Consider the following 4,656-nt stretch of genomic DNA (forward strand, 5'->3'; position numbering starts at 1 on the left):
AATGTCAAAAAATCATGAAAAATGTGGATCAGTGTTTCCCAAAGACCAAGATGACGTCCTCTAATGTATTGTTTTGTCCATAACTCAAAGATATTCAGTTAAATATCACAGAGGAGGAAAGAAACCAGAAAATATTCACAGTTAAGAAGCTGCAATAACGGAATTTAAACATTTTCTTCGTAAGTGCGCATGCGCGGAAGTTGCCTGTTACTGCTCTGGTCTTTGAGTTTTCGCTTTTTTAAAAACTTTCTTAACTTCTATTCTCCTCTGTTCATTCTATTTCTTCATCCTAACTTCTGTGAAGTTCTGCCCTCTATAATGAGGTTACTTTCGCTAGTTTTCGTGCTGTTATTATCAATGCCGCTTCCACCGGGACATGCTGTCTCCATTTACTCCGGAGAACAGCTGATCGCTATAATGCTGGCCAGCACAGTGGCCACACCAGCTGACATTCCACCTGAACTTTGGAGGAAAAACACACCGGGGACACGGAGGTGGAAAGCAACGTCGGGGCAATCGAGGAGGGTCAAGACGGGACGGGCTTATGGAGAGGAGAAAAATTTTAAGCCGTGTCTCCCCTCTGTTGTTATGGGCAATGTTAGGTCTCTTTACACCAAAATGGATATACTAATGGCGCTAACGCCGAGCCACTGATGTGTTTCACGGAGACATGGCTGCACAGGGACATTACGGACCAGAATGTATCCGTGGATGGCTTCCACACCATTCGGGCTGACTGCACCGAGAGTGGAAAGCGGAAAGGAGGGGTGCTTGCCATTCTAGTAAACAGCAGATGGTGTAATCCTGGTCACATCACCATTAAAGAACAGCTCTGTAGCCCGGATGTTGAACTGCAAACCCGACATCTGCCTGCAGCATCATACACACCACAATCTCCAGACTCCAGACTCAACACCCCAGTGCCCTCATCATCATGTCGGGAGACTTTAACCACGTCGCCTTGGATAGAGTTCTGCCGACCTTCCAACATTAGGTGAACTGTCCTACAAGAGAGGAGAGGACTCTGGACCTAATGAATGCTAACATTAAGGATGCATACACCTACTCTTCTCTCCCCACTCTGGGCAGGTCAGACATCATGAAGACCATGGAGAGACTTGTTCTGGAGCAGCTAAGGCCTATGGTCAGGCCCTTCACTGATCCACTACAGTTCGTTTACCAGCCCCACCTGGGAGCTGAGGACTGCATAACCTACCTGCTCTGAACAGAGTCTACAGATATCTGGACAAGCCTGCGAGCACTATGAGAGTCATGTTCTTTGACTTCTCCAGTGCATTCAACACCATCCATCCGGCTCTACTTTGTGAGAAAATGGCTGTGATGCAGGTGGAGGCCCCCATCGTGTCCTGGATTGTGGATTACCTGATGGGCAGACCACAGTATGTACACCTACAGAACTGTGTGTCTGACAGGGTGGTCAGCAACACTGGGGCCCCACAGGGGACTGTCCTCTCTCCCTTTCTCTTTACCTTCTTCACATCAGACTTCAACTATTGCACCAAGTCCTGCGACCTTCAGAAGTATGACTCCGCAATATGTAGTTGGCTGCATTGGAAAGGGCGATGAAAGTGAATACAGGACTGTTGTGGGCAACTTTGTCACTTGGAGTGAGCTGAATCATCTGGGCCCAGTATTTCAAACGTGATCTGACAGGATTATCCTGGTCGGATTGGATTAAATCTAGATCTGATCTGAAAACTGGGTATTTCAACACAGATCAGGAGAATCCTGATCCTGAAGATCAGGGTTTCAGCTCTGGTAATCCAATCCTCCCCTGAATCCAGATAAAAGGCTGATTTGGGTATTTCAAAAGTTAAGTCAGATATCTGGATCAACTTGATACCAAAACTTCAGGATCATTTGAATCCCACCTCAGAGGTGGATTTGACTTGGATTGACAAACTCTCAGCGCATACTTCTCCTAGATATTGTTACTCAAGATGTTTGTTACACTTAAGTGTTAGTGTTGTACTTCTAACAAGTAATTTAAGTAATATCAAAAAATGTAAAGCATAGTAAAATTTTTGACCACACTGTAAAACTGCTGTAAATAAAATTACAATTATTTCTCAAATTCTAGTTCACCAAACATTGTAACTTGCATGTACCAAAACAGAGAAAGACAAAGGAATGCAGGGTCCAAACAAAGTTTTATTCCAACAAAAAATAATGTGACCACTACGGACCATGCTATTTCAAATGTCAAGCTGTTTCTCTAACAGCTTGATTGTTAATTCTGTCTCTTTTTGCTGAAGCAGCGTCAGCTTAATTTGCCGTTTGGCCAGTTCAGTCTGTTTGACTGCCCTTTCGGTCTCCATTTTGAGGAGCCTCTCATAGGCTTCCTCATCCCCGGCATGCCTCTTCCGTCGCCGTCGCTCTGGCGCTGGCGCTGGCTCTGGCCCCCGTGCCTGATGTGGTAGATAGATAAGTTTATTGGTCACATGCAAAGCTAAAACCAAGGTTTAAAAACAGTGTAGTGAAATGCAAAAAAAAACAAGCTCTCACCAATGTTGGAGAGGAATTAGGATGAAGAAATGTTTCTAATTGTGTCACTGACCAATACCATGAAAGTAATGCCATTACAAATTTAAGCAGTTTCAAGCACTTTATTCAAACTCCAATTACTTGAAAGTCTTAAATGTATCAATACAATTAAAGCATTTTCAAGGATTTCCAGCACTCACCCTGTTGTAGCTGAGTGGTCCATGGCTGTGAGTGGACTCTGAAGGTAGAAGGTGTATGAGTATCTTAATCCACAATCCCAAATTGTGTTTATGTAGCCTACACAAAAACATGATATCATCACCAGCATTAGGCTACTGTAGCATTCTGAACCTTCTGAACAAACCTTGTAGTTAATACTCAAACTGTGTTGCGTTGTGTTTTCTAAGCACTGAGCAGGTCTGTACACAATGCAGCCTGCTTATACTGTAAATCTGCCGTGTTGCAAATGACGTGACGCTAATGATAGCCGCTAATGATAGCCCGCTAGCTGCTTAACACACAAGTCAATGGAGCCGCGTTAGCTCCCGTTAGCACGGCCGCGTCTCAATTAGAGATCGCCACGGCCTGCTTTTAATAAGGTGACAATTCAAATAGTTGGCTTGCATGATGTGTTGGTTGCCGTTCGTATGGTATTAAAACCGCTACACAATAGACGACGGTGAACTTACACTTTTGACGTGAAAGTCGGCTCTCTGCTACTCCTTTCATGAAGTAGTCCACCATGTTTCAGATCCCGGAGGCGGAGACTTGAGATTGGGAAATCCGTATCCGGCCAGGTAGGGATCACAGTGATCCACCCTGCCTGTGTTTTGAAATACTCAGATAAAGTCAGCAGGATCACCGTGATCCATGACTGAGAAAAGGAGGATTTCATTATCCGGATTATTCTGATCCAGATTACAAATTTTGAAATACTGGGCCCTGGAGCTCAACTTGAAGGCAAGGCAACTTTATTTGTATAGCACTTTTCATACACAAGGCAGACTCAAAGTGCTTCACAGCACAACATGTCATGAATTTAAATGCATTACAGAAAGACAAAGAGAATAAAAACATAGACAATAATAAAAACAGGACGTTAAAAGTGCAAAGATTTAGCAGAAAGCTAAAGTGAACATAAAAGTTTTCAGTCTAGTTTTAAAAGTGGTCAGAGTGGGTGAAAGTCTTACATCTTCAGGAAGTTTATTCCAGCTGTTTGTTGCATAATGACTGAAAGATGCCTTCCCTTGATTTGAGTTTACTCTGCGAACCACTAACAGATTGGCCTCAGAGGATCTTAGTGATCTAGAAGTGGGAGCACATCAGTGATATACTTCGGCCCTAGACCATGTAGTGATTTATATGTGAGCAGGAGGATTTTGAAATCAATTCTCTGACGTACAGGAAGCCAGTATAATGATTTAGGAATTGGTGTAATGTGCTCACATTTTTTGGTCTTTGTTAGAACTCTAGCAGCAGCGTTCTGAACAAGGCAAGACCTGCAAGGAGACCATTACAGTAGTCTAGCCTACTGGTAATAAAGACATGCAGCCCTCTAAGTCTTGTTACATTTTTAAGGTGATAGAAGGCCGATTTTGTTACTGATTTGATGTGACTGTCGAAATGTAAATCAGAATCTATAATAACCCCAAGATTTCTGGCTTTATTTGAGGTTTTCGGGGACAGTGATTGAAGGTGTTGGATGACTTTAAACCTTTCTTTCTTAGCACCAAAAACAATTATCTCAGTTTTATCCTCATTTAGTTGAAGGAAATTTTGGACCATCCAGTGTTTGACTTGCTCAGTGCACTGGCACAGATGATCTATGGGCGATAGTCATTTGGTAAAAGCCCTACATAGATTTGGGTGTCATCGGCATAGCAATGGTGGTCAATGTTATTATTTTGCATGATTTGTCCTAGTGGGAGCATATAGATGTTAAATAAAGTCGGCCCCAAGATTGAACCTTGGGGGACTCCACACATTACATTGGTTTGTTCTGATACAAAGTTGCCAATGGAGACAAAATAGTTCCTATCTTGTAGATATGACTTGAACCAGTTTAAGACTGTGCCTGAGAGCCCCACCCAGTTTTCCAACCTGTCCAAAAGTATTGAGTGGTCGACAGTGTCAAATGCAGCACTGAGGTCC

General features: G+C 43.1%; 1 long non-coding RNA gene across 1 annotated transcript; it reads right to left on the minus strand.

Moving 5' to 3' along the window:
- Window positions 1–2,160: 2,160 nt before the first annotated feature.
- LOC310945643 lies at window positions 2,161–3,256 on the minus strand. Its single transcript, XR_014593164.1, has 3 exons — window positions 3,195–3,256; window positions 2,706–2,802; window positions 2,161–2,429 (listed from the first exon to the last, which is right to left on the minus strand). It is a non-coding gene; the product is annotated as an uncharacterized lncRNA (long non-coding RNA).
- Between the last annotated feature and the right edge of the window lie 1,400 nt (window positions 3,257–4,656).

This window comes from Echiichthys vipera, assembly GCF_963691815.1.
Source record: "Echiichthys vipera genome assembly, chromosome: 4".
NCBI classification, from domain to species: domain Eukaryota; kingdom Metazoa; phylum Chordata; class Actinopteri; order Perciformes; family Trachinidae; genus Echiichthys; species Echiichthys vipera.